Here is a 16,125-nt window from a genome sequence, read left to right as displayed (position 1 = left end):
CCTGGCTCTGGTGACAGGTTCCTGTCCCTGATTTGCCCAGGGTGGTGAGCCCCATCCCCTGCGGCAGTTCCATCCGATGGTGGTGCAGGCCCAGCTGATGAGGAGGTCCTGTGGTGGGTCCCAGACATGCTGGGGCTTAGTGCCAAGGCCGGATGAGGCGGGAGAGGCAGATCCGCTGTGATCGGCCTTCCCAGATGTGCTATGGTGTTGCAGTTCTAGAACATATGTTGGTTAGTAATGGTAAACACATTCCAGGATTAGTTATAACAGCATGCATGAGTATTCCCATTAACCAAAAACAACAGATTTGGAACATTTGCATAGCAAACAGAACACATGCATATATGGAACCACAGTGGGCATTACACTGCCATGCAGGTTACACTGATAGCAACAGGCCACCAATTATAGTATTTGAACAGGGAACATTACTTGGAATATATTTCAGCATTTGTAGAACAATAGGACACATGTCCCAACAGTAGGTTTGGCGAAAAACATACCCATTCATTTATGTGTTTAGATTATTGGTGAAGATAAGGTGGTGGGAGGGAGAGATGTCAACTAATACGTGGATTCTTGCAGTGGTCACAGCTTTAATGATCATTGCTCTAATCATTACTCTATAGGTATTATTATTACAATAACCTATGGCCTTGGGTTGGGCAGTGGTATGTTTGTACACAGTGTATAATTACAGCCTTGTTATAGCTACTTTATACCTTCTCTTACCTGGAAGACCTGTGGAGGGAATTTTTCTTAACACTACCTGACTGTTTCTACACATATTCACAAAATCCTACTTGAAATTATGCATACAGCTTACATCAGTCACATAGTCAGGGTTACATATGCACACTCATAGTGTGTGTGTGTGTGTGTGTGTGTGTGTGTGTGTGTGTGTGTGTGTGTGTATATGCTACTGCCATACTCTGCCTTGATTTCTATTGGTCACCCTGGTTGTTGGCAGCAGTGACCAGTAGCTGTGACAGCATGTCACTTTCGAACATTTCTTGGGGGAGACCACTTGATGTATGTACTTATCTTGCTGTCATTTGCAGCCTTGGGGTTGGACCATGGGTGTTGGACACAGTATAACTACAGCCTTCTTATAGCTACTTTATACCTTCTCTTACCTGGAAGACCTGTGGAGGAAATCTATGTTAACACTAGCTGACTGTTTCTACACATATTCACAAAATCCTGCTTGAAATTATGCATACAGCTTACAACCGTGGCTGTTTCTGCTAAAAATACAACAAGTTTATGTTTCATCAGAACAAGGTATTGAGAAACTGCTGTCTCTGCCTTGAATGTTTTCTCACTCTCTCTTGGTTGTACAATCTGGCCTTGTAATTGTAACATTCTTATACATACATTCCTATACATACCTTTTGACATAGCACATTGTGGAAAACAGTGGTTAACACAATATTACTATTCAGATATCAAATCTTTGTATGTGAAACATTTCATATCAGTTAATCTATTGTCTTACAGATGCACTAACTTTGTCAGATGAGACTTGATTGTTTAATTTCAGAGCTATAGTTGCTAATGCATAGCCTGTACACATTTCAATTCATACAATACCAGAGTAAACACAACCAGTCCAGGGTTTTGAAATTTATTGACAGGCAGTTACAGTTTTATTTATATGTAACCTATATGAAGTCAAACAAACAGCAAAGAACCAAACCAGGAAGTAAGTGCACACACAGCCAGGAAATGGAACAGCTCGTTGTAAGTTCACCAAAGCAGATTCAGTAAATCCAGGTAGGCACCAAACAAATTCAAATAATTCCTTTATTCAGAACCACAGAATGATAAAACACAAGCGCTTTCGCTCAGAGGAATTCTGAGCTTTATCAAGTGACACCATGCTGTTAAATCAGGTGTCTTATATACCTTGAAAATCCTAGATTAATTAGAAAGCACTGCCAATTAACATTTTAAAGAGACTATGCGCTTTTCCACATGCTTAAAAATTCATTAAAACAAAATGCATAAAAAAATAGTAATAGAGTATGCTTAAAATAATGCATTAATGCATCTGTTACTGCTAAAAATGTTAATAACATAAAAATAAACAAAACATTATGCACTATTTCCATGATGTTTAACTTTGTAATAAAACTTGCTGTGTGCAAAAATCTGCACTTCTTTTGAAAATTGAAATAAGATGGAATGGCTTGACATACCAACTGTTGTTCGTGTAATTGTAATATAAGGCTAATGCCTAATGTGGGTATGACAATATTTTCTTTTCTTGGCCTTGTTGACAGCTCTGCTGGAAAAAGAGAACACTATATCTTAGCTAAACTAAACTATGCTATACAATAGGTTATTCCTTAACATAGACCTTGTGTGGTATAACATTAAGTAAAAAACATGTCCATGTGTATGGGTGCTTGTCATAAATAATTGTATGGGGAATATCAAATTAAAGTCTTGCCCTTCTTAGGTTTCAATAGTGGCTTGATACTGATCAAACAAGTTGAGCCTGATGCCAGGGGGGGTGATTGGGAACTTTAGAATACCGAGAACTCCTCTGGCAATTAAAGTTAGATGCTGGGAGACCCCCCTGGGCTTAACGGGGGGGGGGGGTACAGTTTGCACTCAGTATGTCAGCTAGTATATTGGCAATATTTGTTGGCTCAGTCTAGGAGGTACCATTGTCTAGTAGCTCAGAGGAAATCTTGGTATTGCCATGGAGATTCTTTACATAACTGTATGAGGCCTTGTGGTTGTCTTTACTATGTGCTCCAATTCTGTTTTCACAGCTAACTTTGTAGTATTTGTTGAGGGATCTCAACTTGTAATTGAGGCTGATAAGGTTTTTTTTTCCAGTCTTGGGACTTCACTTTATTTCATATCGGTTCCCTCCTTCTGTTGTACAGTTTCTTTATGGCCGGGGACTACCAGATTGGCTTTCTTTTTTTGGAGGTGATGGTACTGGTTCTATTGGGGATGGCAGTATCCATGCATTTGTGTACGTGTTAATAATGCATTTTTGTTTGATTCAGCAGTCACGCAACTAGTCTCCATTTGCATGGCTACTGTGAGGTTAGCCACCTGTGTTTTTAGGAAGCCATAGTTAGGTTTGGAAAAGCTTTTCATGGTGGTTACCTGTGCAGGTGGGGTGGGAGGGCTGTAGATTTCCAAAGGTGATTCATTTGTGTTCAGATATAACAAGGGAGGAGGAGACTACTGGTGTACAGCAACAGTCGCCCATGTTAGCAAGGACTAGGTCAATGTGATGGGCATGTGCATCGGTACATAAATAGCTTTTCCAGTTAATGGTGGGATAGTTGAAGTCAACCAGTATGAGAGTATTAGGTTGGACACTAAGACTCTCCAGGGTGTTTAGGGACATGGAGTGTGAGTCTTGGGACATGTTTGGGGACATATAGCAGGCTACACCCTAAATCACTGTCTTAGCCAATGTTCGCTACATTTGCAGGATCAGTAATGAATGTTGGTCTACCAGTATGGAGATGTGTGCATCCTTAATGAATATGGATATACCACTACCTTTGGAGCTTCACTCCAAGTTCTGCAAACAAAAGGTGTGGAATGAGTTATAGGCTGGTAGTGGCGGGGTGCTTCCTGCTGCCTTTAACCAGGTCTCCTTTACAGCAGATGTCATTGTTCCCCATTTTAAGGAATACTTCCAGTGAGTGCATTCAGATTTAGACATCTAGTGTGCAGCAGTATGACCCTCAGATTGCATGTGTTTGTAGCTGTCATATATTTCTGTATATATATATATATATATATATATATATATATATATATATATATATATATATATAGATGTATGTATTTATACATCTTTATATATATATATATATATATATATATATATATATATATATATATATATATATATGTATATGTATTTGTGCATATATATATATATATATATATATATATATATATATATATATATATATATATATATATATATATATATGTATGCATATATGTAGATATTAATTTAGATGTATATCTCTACATATATATGTATTATGTATAGATATGTTCACATATATGCATCTCCATACATATATACATGTATATATAGAGAACATGACTGATTCTACAGACTCCTTTCCCTACTGTTGAATGACTATACTAACTGATATGTTTGGAAAGTCATCAATATTTTATAGGGCTCAGATGGCGTAATGGTAAATTGCTTTGAGTGTGGTTTACGCGGCTGTGGGTTCAAGACTTAGCAGGCCTTATTATTTTGTTGCAAGGCAGAACAGTTGTTGCTGGGGAGGAAGGGATAAGGGCAATAATTAAAAGAGGTCCCTAGTTTGGGCCTCTTCACCCCCATTTAGACAGGCTTTGGACAGATTTGTTGCAGTAAGAGGTTCAGAGGGTGTATGTGATGTCCGACTGTATATATATATATATATATATATATATATATATATATATATATATATATATATATATATATTATATATATATTTTTTTTATTTACATTTGTTTACCGGGAAATTCCAACTGGATGCAGGTCCTTTTTCAGTGGATGCCCGGGAAGAAAAGCTCCACATCATGTACATGATAAATAGAGATACAAAGTTGCAGCAATAGTAAACAACATTACAGGTTCTTGGCTTTAATACAATAACAAGATATTGATTATCAACAGTATATACAGTAAATGTTGCAAGTTAAGATAGTTTCTTGTCGTTTATAATATTAGTAACAAAGTTGTCAGACAAGATGTTAAAGTATGTAAAGACAACTAGCTATTTCTGACAGTGGTTAGTAGTGGCAGTAGTATTGTTGTGTTAAGAGTCCAGGTGAGGGGGTAAGGTAAGGGTGGGGGTGTTAGTCTGGATTATAACAAGGACAAAGCCAGTGCAAATTTAAGTGGAAAATGAGCACAGTCTTGAAAAGGCTGCTGGAAGTTAGAGTAGTTATAGAGGGTGGAAGATTGTTCCAAAGTTTAGATATGGTACATGAAAATATGGCTTCTCCTGCTGAGTTTTTGGGTTTGATAACAGTGAGTTGATTTTTGTTGCTTCATCTTAGTGGCCTAATGGGATGATAGGGTTGGAGAAGGGTTTGAAGGGAAGGGATGTTAAGGGGGTGGTTAATAAGTTTATGAGCGAGGGTGAGTTGATTAAAGTGAAGGAGTTGTGGAAGTTCTAGCCAGTTTAGTTCTTTAAGAAAGATACAATGATGGCTGCGGTAGGAGGTTCCAGTGGCAAATGTAGCAATTTTGTTGTAACAAGTATCCAGCTTGTGTAGGTCTGTCTGTCTCTCTAAGGTTGGTAAGTATGGGGGATGCATAGAGTAGGGTGGAGATTAGCTGGGAATTGGCTATGGAGATTCTAGCCGCCTTGGTTAGGAATTGGTGGCTTCGATATAATGCACCAAGTTTCTTGTGAACTTTTTTTATTGTGAGAGATATGTGGGTGTCAATTCTAATTTTGTTGTCTATTTCCACACCAAGTAATTGTGTGTGTTCTGATGGAGAGATTATGGTATTGTCTTTGGCAAGAATGTTGAAATGGGGGGTGTTTTGGGTGGCTTTGGGAGGTTGGAAAAGGAGAAGTTTTGTCTTACTTGGGTTGAGTAGCAGCTGAGCATTGGATAGCCAGCTTTCTACAGAAGAGAATGATTCCTGTGTTATTTCTTGTAGTTCTGGTAGAGTGGGGGCAGAGCAGATGAGAGCAGAGTCATCTGCGTACTGTATAAAAGATGCTTGTGTGGTGGCAGTATGTAGGTTGTTAGTGAAAAGTGAGAATAGCAGAGGGCCAAGGATAGACCCTTGCGGAACTCCGAGAGTAACTAGGATGCGAGGTGATATGTTATTGTCCCAGATTACTGACTGCTGGTGTCTGTGTAGATAGCTGTGGAACCATTTTCAGGCTGATTGTGAGAAGAAGAGGTTGGGGAGAGAAGAGAGTAGTAGCTCATGAGATAACATGTCAAAAGCCTTTGAGAAATCTAGAAATACGACAGTAGAAAAGAGGCCATTGTTTTTGTGATGAATTATAGTGTTGGTGAAGGAGAGCAGAGTGGAGGTAGTGCTGTGATATGGCCTGAAACCATGTTGGGTTTTGGAGAAGAGATTATTAGCTACGAGGTAGTTGGAGACCTGGGTGTTGATACATTTTTCAAGTATCTTGGAGAGAGAGGGGAGAGGATAGCACTGGGGCGGTAATTGGAGAGGTCGGTGGAGGGGGTGCCTTTGTGGAGGGGAATGATGTGGGATATTTTCCATATCGAGGGAACATAGCCTTCTGTTATGGAACAGTTGATTAAAATTGAAATTGGTTAGGCTAGTGTATCAGCTGCAATTTTCAAGTATTCAGAGGGGAGGTTGTCAGCTGCGAGTTTGGTGGGTTTAAGTTTTGACAATAGTCTTTTTATGTTGGAGGTAGGTACTGAGGTGAAGAAGAAAAGAGGAGTGGGGGTTTAGGGTTAGGAGTTGGGGGGGCTGTTCTAGGGAAGTTTTGTTTGTTTAGAGATGTTATAGTTTCAGTGAAGTGTTTGTTGAAGGATTCAGCAATATTGCTGAAGGAGGGAGTAATGGATGGCTGGGGGGTATCAACCTTCCCTGGGTGGAGGATAGTGTTAATGGTGGACCAGAATTGCTTAGGGTTGTGGTTGGTAGAGTTTAGGGTGGATTTATAGTAGATGGATTTGTCTAATTTTATATGCTTTTTGCTTTATTGCACAGTTCAATTAATGATTGCCTATCTGAGTTATTTTTTTGTTAGTCGCCAGTGCTCCCAGGCCTTATCTCTGGATTTCATTAGGGTTCTGGTGGTCTTTTGTAACCATGGGGCACACCTTGATCTGACTTTGGCATTTCTTACAGGAGCATGGGTGTTTAAGATGGAGAGGAAGGTACTGTTGAAGAAGTTGACAGCCTCATCTAGGTTGAGGTATTTTAGTGGTGACCAGTTAATTTTTGGCAGAGAGGAGATGAAGGAGATGGGGTTGAAGTTGGACGTGTTCTGTATTTGCCTGTGAATAATGGGCTTCAGACTGTTTGTGTGGTGCAGAATTAGGAAAGTAGGGGAATGGTCACTAAGACTGTCAGGTAAGCAGCCTGCTAGGTAAGAGTGAGGGTCTTTGTTGACTAGGATCCAGTCAAGTAAGGTATGATTGTTAGGGTTTTTGTTGATTCGGGTAGAGGATTGAATGAGTTGAGTGAACCCATGGGGATTAAGGTGAGTGGTTGGGAGACTGTTATTACAGGAGAGCCAGCTGATGTTAAAGTCACCGAGAATGATGGTTTCCTGGGGTAGAGATAGAGTAGCCCAGCTCAGGAGATTTTCTAGGGGTGTAATATTTTGCACTGGTGGGAAATAGTATCCTATGATATTGATTGTTTTGTTTGGGTTTAATTTGAGATTGGCATAAAGGATTTCTTCATTGTTGTGGTGAGGGGCAGATGAGTTCAGGAGTTGAATATTGAAGTGGTGTTTAAATATCAATGCTACACCACCTCCTTTTTTGGACAATCTGTTTATGCGAAGGATGTTATATTCAGGTGGAAGTATTTCCTCACTTTTGATGTGAGGTTTGAGCCAGGTTTCAGTTAGGAAAAGAATATCTGGGGAATATATGCTTATGCTGGTGTGTAGTTCTTGGATTGTATTGCATACGCTTCTGATGTTTAGGGACATTATAAGTAGGTCTGTTGTTTTCTTGTTGGCTAGGAGTTTAGTTGTGGGAGGGGGTTGCTTGGTCTAGACTTTGTGATGGGGTTGGATTTGGGAGGACCAGGGTTTGGATGGATGTCTCCAGCAAGGGCTAGTTTATAGAGGGTGTTTAGGATATGTTTTATATACATAGTAAATTGCTTATGGTATGTTAGGGATATTTTATTTTTGAGTGTGTTAGGTGTTTGGTAATGGAGTGTGTGTATTGGGAGGATGGTTTTGGTGTCAGGGGTTGTGTAGTTATAGTGTAAATGTTTGAGGGAGGGTGTTGAGAGAGTACAGTGGAAGCTGTTGGGGCATGTGACTGTGGAGTCTTGGTAGGATGTAATGTGAGCTGGAACTACGCAGGTTAGGACTGTTATTATATTAGGTAGTAGCATGATTGTGTTGGATGTAGGGGAGGGGGTGAGTAGTGGTGTAGCCTAATTGCTGGCAATTAGGGGTGGGGGCTATGAATAAATGCAGAGGTACTGGGGGCGGTTGGGAATAGGGGGCAGGGGTAAGCGGAGTGAGCGTAGCGAATTGAGCAGGCTAAAGATTGCAGGGTAAGTGTCTAAATAGCCAAATTGTTAGGAGTTATTAGAATCTAGTAGGGAAAAACAATCTATAGACCTGATTTCAGCTGTGTCCTTTCTGGGTAGATACCTAGTTTAAAGCAGACAAAAAGTGGCAGTTTAAGTGCCTTTTTGCCTCTATTTTACAAGTGGGAAATTGCAGTGTATCTACTGGGTTACCATTTTTCACCTAGAACTTTATCTTGGTTTACTGATAACTAAAAAGATAAAGTTAACTGGGGAATGTATTTATAGCAGATAGTGGTGGGGATGCAGCTGCCATCCCTAGCCATAGGTAGAGCCAGTTATTTCTGCTTTAGACCAGGTACTTTCAACAGTAGCATGCTAAGAGGGAAACATAGCTAGACACCTACAGTAACCTATTTTCTGTTTAAAGCTCTTGAGTAGTTGTGGCTGTTTTTATCACTGCAGATGCGGCCAATCACCAAGAATTCAGCAAGTGGGGAGCTGAGAGAGAACCCATTCGCAGGGACAGTGGTCACTAAATGAAAAGATGGAGACAAAAACAATTATTACGTTAAGGTCTCTGAAAGGGGAATGAGAGAGAAGTGCTGTAAAAAGTAACTGAAATAATAAATTATCACCCAGGCAGGAGGGGTATTGAGTTTAAGAGTAGAAGCATGTTACACTATTTATGCAGTTTGAAAGTGTTTAGTAAAAAAGGCTCTGGCAACTGTTATGCATTCGCATATGAAGCCCTTGATATAAAAAAAATATATATATATATATATATATATATATATATGTGTGTGTGTGTGTGTGTGTGTGTGTGTGTGTGTGTGTGTCTATATATATATATATATATATACATATATATATGTGTGTGCGTGTGCCCACCACTGTAAGGCCCCTGGAGAGGAAGGAATTAAGTTTGGGGGGGGAGGGCATAGCCCCCCACATATGTCATGTATTGTAAACATACATGGATACATTGAACTGAGTTGACTACACATTCCATTACATAAATGTGGAGGCTATGTCCCCACACCCCCAATGTGGGGGGTTGTGCCCCCCACCCTCCCAAATTTATTAATTTATTATTCCTACTCCAGGGTCGCCCTACAGTGGAGAAAGGGCATAATCCTTTGGTTTCATGTGTTGACCAAATGAGTTGTAGATCTAATGAGCTTTCCGTGTTTTGGTTTTCGATCATATGAGCTGTCGACCATATCAGGTAGACCCATATATATATATATATATATATATATATATATATATATATATATATATGTGTGTGTGTGTGTGTGTGTGTGTGTATATGTATATATCTACACACACACACACACACACACACACACACACACACACACACACACACACACACACACACACACACACACAGACACACACACACACACACACACACACACACACACACACACACACACACACACACACACACACATATATATATATGTATATATTTATATATCTAGATATTGATATTTCTTTTACATACATACTGACATATGTATATATACGTATGTATTTATATGTATATATATATATATATATATATATATACGTATGTATTTATATGTATATATATATATATATATATATATATATATATATATATGTATGTATATCTGCATCTCCAAGCACACATACATTTATATCTATGTACAAAACTTGATTAATGTTAACAAACCTTTTCACTACTGTAGAATGACTGTTCTGAATGATATGTTTCAAAAAACATCAGACGTATTCACAGTTCAGATGGCTTAGTGGTAAATTGCTGTGATATGCTGTGCAAAGTTCAAGACTTGCAAGAGCTGATAATTTTGTTGCTGGGCAGAGCAAGGGCTGTTGGATACAGAGTGATTAAGGCACTTTTAAGCAGTTGTAAGCGGATTTGCATGGGTTTGTGTATCGTTAAGCAATGCTAACTTCCAGTTAACTATGTTTATACACAGTTAGCAATAAAAAGTGCTTAATCTGTGTAGGCATCACTCAGCACGGTGCAAATAGGCTAAATCCCGCTTGCTACTGCTTACTCCTGCTTATCCTTGCTCTAATTTCTTTAAAAGAAAAATGGGTTGTAGGAAAGTGGTGAAAAAGGAGGCATGAAGAGGGAAAAACAAGATGAAAGATAGCTAGGGATGTGCATGATGGGTGTAGGGAATGTCCATAGCTGTGCATTTCTTCTACAGCAACAGCTGTGCATATATACTGAATTTGGAAGTACATTTGGTCACTCAAACCCCTGAGAGATAGGTGAGGATAGCAATAATGTGCTGTGAAGCCAATTAGACCAGATTACATGTGTGCAGTGGACACGTGTGCAAAATGGGCAGCTATGTATGGGGAGACATTTTTCTGGGAACAGTTTGCCTTTTTTTTTCTTTTTTTTAAGGTGAGAGTGGAATGTTGGGGTAGGTTAGTAGGTATATTTGGGGAGGTAGTTTGGGTAGGTAGACAGACAAGACAGCATACAGGGGTGGTATATGAGACATGTGAGGGATAAACACTTCGAACGGGGAGGGGTGTTTGGTAATCGGAAGCCCACAAGCCCTCAAATGGATACAGTGGGACTGAGGTCCCCACCCATGGGCAGTCACCACTGCACCTTCATGGCCCCGAAGGTGGCTGTGCTGGGGGCTGAGCAGGAGGGGCAGGCTAACCCTCTAAATGCACCATGCAGCTCTCAAGCTGGCATAGCAGATCTCCCAGTTCCTTGTGGAGCTCCCTATGCACCAGACCCCAGACCTGGCTCTGGTGACAGGTTCCTGTCCCTGATTTGCCCGGGGTGGTGAGCCCCATCCCCTGAGGCAGTTCCATCCGATGGTGGTGCAGGCCCAGCTGATGAGGAGGTCCTGTGGTGGGTCCCAGACATGCTGGGGCTTAGTGCCAAGACCGGATGAGGCGGGAGAGGCAGATCCGCTGTGATTGGCCTTCCCAGATGTGCTATGGTGTTGCAGTTCTAGAACATATGTTGGTTAGTAATGGTAAACACATTCCAGGATTAGTTATAACAGCATGCATGAGTATTCCCATTAACCAAAAACAACAGATTTGGAACATTTGCATAGCAAACAGAACACATGCATATATGGAACCACAGTGGGCATTACACTGCCATGCAGGTTACACTGATAGCAACAGGCCACCAATTATAGTATTTGAACAGGGAACATTAATTGGAATATATTTCAGCATTTGTAGAACAATAGGACACATGTCCCAACAGTAGGTTTGCCGAAAAACATACCCATTCATTTATGTGTTTAGATTATTGGTGAAGATAAGGTGGTGGGGGGGGAGAGATGTCAACTAACACGTGGATTCTTGCAGTGGTCACAGCTTTAATGATCATTGCTCTAATCATTACTCTATAGGTATTATTATTACAATAACCTATGGCCTTGGGTTGGGCAGTGGTATGTTTGTACACAGTGTATAATTACAGCCTTTTTATAGCTGCTTTATACCTTCTCTTACCTGGAAGACCTGTGGAGGGAATTTTTCTTAACACTACCTGACTGTTTCTACACATATTCACAAAATCCTACTTGAAATTATGCATACAGCTTACATCAGTCACATAGTCATGGTTACATATGTGCACTCATAGTGTGTGTGTGTGTGTGTGTGTGTGTGTGTGTGTGTGTGTGTGTGTGTGTGTGTGTGTGTGTGTGTGTGTGTATATATATATATGCTACTGCCATACTCTGCCTTGATTTCTATTGGTCACCCTGGTTGTTGGCAGCAGCGACCGGTAGCTGTGACAGCATGCCACTTTCGAACATTTCTTGGGGGAGACCACTTGATGTATGTACTTATCTTGCTGTCATTTGCAGCTTTGGGGTTGGACCATAGGTGTTGGACACAGTATAACTACAGCCTTCTTATAGCTACTTTATACCTTCTCTTACCTGGAAGACCTGTGGAGAAAATCTATGTTAACACTAGCTGACTGTTTCTACACATATTCACAAAATCCTGCTTGAAATTATGCATACAGCTTACAACCACTCCCGGGATTTGAACTGTGGCTGTTTCTGCTAAAAATACAACAAGTTTATGTTTCATCAGAACAAGGTATTGAGAAACTGCTGTCTCTGCCTTGAATGTTTTCTCACTCTCTCTTGGTTGTACAATCTGGCCTTGTAATTGTAACATTCTTATACATACATTCCTATACATACCTTTTGACATAGCACATTGTGGAAAACAGTGGTTAACACAATATTACTATTCAGATATGATTCTCAAGTAAACCAGAGTTCTCCCAACCAGAGGTCCTCTGCTCTCACCGGAATTTTTATTCCACAGGTGCTCTGGCTCCTGACATGGACCGGGATTTTATCTCATTGTGTCAGGGAGCTATGATACTAATCTCCAGCACGCCCCTATTTATGTTAGTGGTTTTGGTGGATGGTGTTTTTGAGGTGGAGCATGCCCATTAATTCCGGCATGTCCATGGTTTCCTATGTGGCATGGCCTTTGTATGTCAGGCACATGTCACTTGAGCAGACGGTAGAACTGAATAGAGCTGGAGCTCTCTGGCAATCTGGCAGCATAAGGATAGATTTTTGTTGTCCATCCTTTTTTGAGAGGGGTTGGGTTGCTTGCCACTGATGCAGGGTGAGATACATCCCTGGGGAATGGGCATTGTAAATTTGTCATTGGTCAAGTGAAGGTACAGGGGGGGGAACAATGACCTCATAGAGATCTGGATGCATCCTTTCACACTGTAGGGTAAATTAGAAGGTCTTTCTAACCACTTTAACAATGTGAGTGTCAAAGAAGGCCAGATCTTTGTATGTGAAACATTTCATATCAGTTAATCTATTGTCTTACAGATGCACTAACTTTGTCAGATTAGACTTGATTGTTTAATTTCAGAGCTATAGTTGCTAATGCATAGCCTGTACACATTTCAATTCATACAATACCAGAGTAAACACAACCAGTCCAGGGTTTTGAAATTTATTGACAGGCAGTTACAGTTTTATTTATATGTAACCTATATGAGACTATTACTGTAATATTGTCTGGTTTATTCAGTACAAACCATACCCATTTTTAATACTGCCAGGTGACATTCTACTCCTTTATATTTATTTGGTATGAATAGTACAAGCTGGATTGTTACTCACTAGCCTTGCGACGCAGCCTTGGCAACCATTTGCATGGGCTTCCTGGTTTGCAGCCCGCTCAGCTGGAGCTGTAAAGAAGACAGAGAAACATTTATGCATACCTATCCATCACATACATAGGCTGGACTTTGGTAAACAGTTATTGCTATGAATACTTACAAATTGCTGGAACATCACCCCTCTGTTGTGCTTCTTTGACCCACTGGTCCAAGAGCTCTCTTTCCTCCACTTCAAGTCAGTATAGTGGTGCCGGACCTGCTCACCAGTCTGAGGGATGCCTGTGTAACTGTTGAGATCGTGGGCAAGACTTTCCCAGGCCTCCACTTTGTATTTGGAGCCCTGGTACTGGTCCTGCCGCCGTCTCACATCATGTTTTTTTTTTTTTTACAAAGAGTCCTACCATGACCTTGGACTCCTGTATGCCCCAGCACTGTGCCTGAAAGTGCATGCCTTCTCCTACACCAGCCATACTGCCTACAGTGGGAAGCTACAACCGGTTATGGGCTGTATTCCCGCCTGCAAGGTTTAAATATGGCCCGATTTCCTGCACTTTGCTGTGATTGGACAGTTTTGAATATGCTGAGCTAAGCTAAGCTATGGGCAAACCTGCTTAGCTAAGGTTGGCAGTGTTTAAAGGGGCAGGCTCAGCACCAGTTACTAATGGGCAAATCCTCTTAGCTGGGCTACTCATTACTTGGCAATTATATTTAAACAATGTTTACACCCAGTAAGCATAGCTGTGCAATATGCAATGCTTAGCATTGCTTAATAGGTTCATAGGTTAGTACTAAGTTAACTGCCCTTGCGAGCCATTTTAAGCTTAGCCAATTATCTCTTGTGAGATTCAAACCCTGCACCTTGTGTTTGTAAGGCAAACACCTTAACCATTAGGCCGCCCTCCCAACCCAAAGCACCCCAGCCAAGAATCAAACCTGAGAGCCTCTTGCTCTGAGACGATAACACTACCACTGCACCATCCTCTTGACAAGTTTTATTTTATAGACTATCAGCTGTATGGGATTGATTCAGTATTCCTGACATATTATAATTTTGTTTACCTTCCGTGACATCCCCCTATGTGTTTTCATTACATTTATTCTTGTGTGACTATACTGTATGAGGCACTTGTGTTTATATGGGGGTTTCACGACTTTATTACACTGACACCTCCGATCTGGACCTACTACACTACTCTGGTTTACAAATATATGTTATTTACTACCTAATTATTAAAAAAATATGTACTGCTTTCACATATAAAATGCGAATTGGATTTAGGGGAGATCAAACCGGGAACAACTACTCACCAAGCAAACACTCTAACCACTTCACTATTTCTATACTGCTATTCCTTGAGGTATATTCCTATTTAGCTGCTTGTAATGTGTAAGCTAGGGTGAGCAGATGCGCACATCTGCTCAGCTATGCTTAAACTTTATTGTGGACTGAAAAACAAAATTAAACTCTTGTGTTTGATTTTCTATATATTATCTGTGGGGGGCTGTGCTTGTCAAACAGTGATCACATGACAGGCTCTGCATTTGAGAGGTATGCTCCACAGACACTAACAGTGTCCATCATACCTCTCAACTATACAGATTTCCACAGAATGTCCATATTTTTGCCTTATATTTTTGGTTCATTTTTCATACATGCTAATGCTATGCCTGTCATTCTGTTAACTTTATAAGTTTGTGAGAGCAATATCTCATATTTGTCCCTATTTGTTCCTTTTTTATGGCTCTGTCCAGCTTTCTTTTTAGGTTGCGAGGTAATGGTGTCCGCGGACACTCTTGCTACTCTTACATTCCTGTATGGCAATTATGAAGTGCAGGGGGCGTGTGTATAGTGAGAACACTGCTCTCAAACACACCCCCTGCGCTCGTGCACAGAACTGTGTCCGTTTTACAGGATGGCAGCGTGGCTTTATGAATATGCATGGTGCGCTGCCCTGCTGTACGGGAACAGTTGAATGGGAAGAATAAGCTATTATTGCACAAAGTTTGCTGAATCCCGGGGTATTTGTTTTCTTATGCCATTAGGTGTTCACAGTAAAACAAAAAGTGTTGGATGTATAGTTGCTTGCACAAAGTATACAGGGGCTCAGAAAGGGTGGGGAGGGGAAAGGGGTCAACATTGCGATAATCTAGCTACAGACTTGAAAAATGTGGCTATAATCATAGAGTTGGTAACTTGGATTAGCACTTACACCTTAAACAGATCATGGAAATTGCCAGATACAACAGAAGAAGCAGTCCTTATCCAGTATCAAATGTTTTGCTTCTAAGGAAACTTGACCATATTTATATACAAAGAATAATGCCCAACAGAATGTGTGTTACAGGGTAAATAACACATGGCCAGGGTTACAATGTCAGACCTCTACATCGCTGGAAGGACATTATTAACAGAGTAACACACACTCAGGAGGTCAATATTTCACTTAGAGAAAAGGCTGTCTGTAAATTTGTTGTCTTTACTTATTTTGTTTTTATTATTACCATATTTTTTTATATTTCTGATGTAAAATATTCCCTCCTCCTAATGTTTAAAATGTGCTGTAGTATATGTGAATGGTGTTTGAGGAAGTATTTTACATCCAAAATATAACATTTAAAAAATATATCCAGATATTTACCTCATTTTTTGGTGTTTTACTCATAACATTTGTGGTTTATTGGCAATCATTGGAGAATTGAAGTCACTAAATTATGACATACATTTGAGTTTTAGACTTTATTTCCA

General features: G+C 40.2%; 1 protein-coding gene across 2 annotated transcripts in view; it reads left to right on the top strand.

Moving 5' to 3' along the window:
• LOC122815790 (transmembrane protein 116-like) overlaps positions 1–16,125 on the top strand; it is a 520,221-nt gene that overhangs the window by 172,242 nt on the left and 331,854 nt on the right. The gene's annotated exons all lie outside the window — the stretch shown is intronic.

Source organism: Protopterus annectens, chromosome 11.part0 (genome assembly GCF_019279795.1).
Source record: "Protopterus annectens isolate FY-2018-M chromosome 11.part0, PAN1.0, whole genome shotgun sequence".
In the NCBI taxonomy this organism is placed as follows: domain Eukaryota; kingdom Metazoa; phylum Chordata; order Ceratodontiformes; family Protopteridae; genus Protopterus; species Protopterus annectens.
Note: the sequence above shows the minus strand (reverse complement) of the source record. Positions and strands in the feature narration are given on the sequence as shown.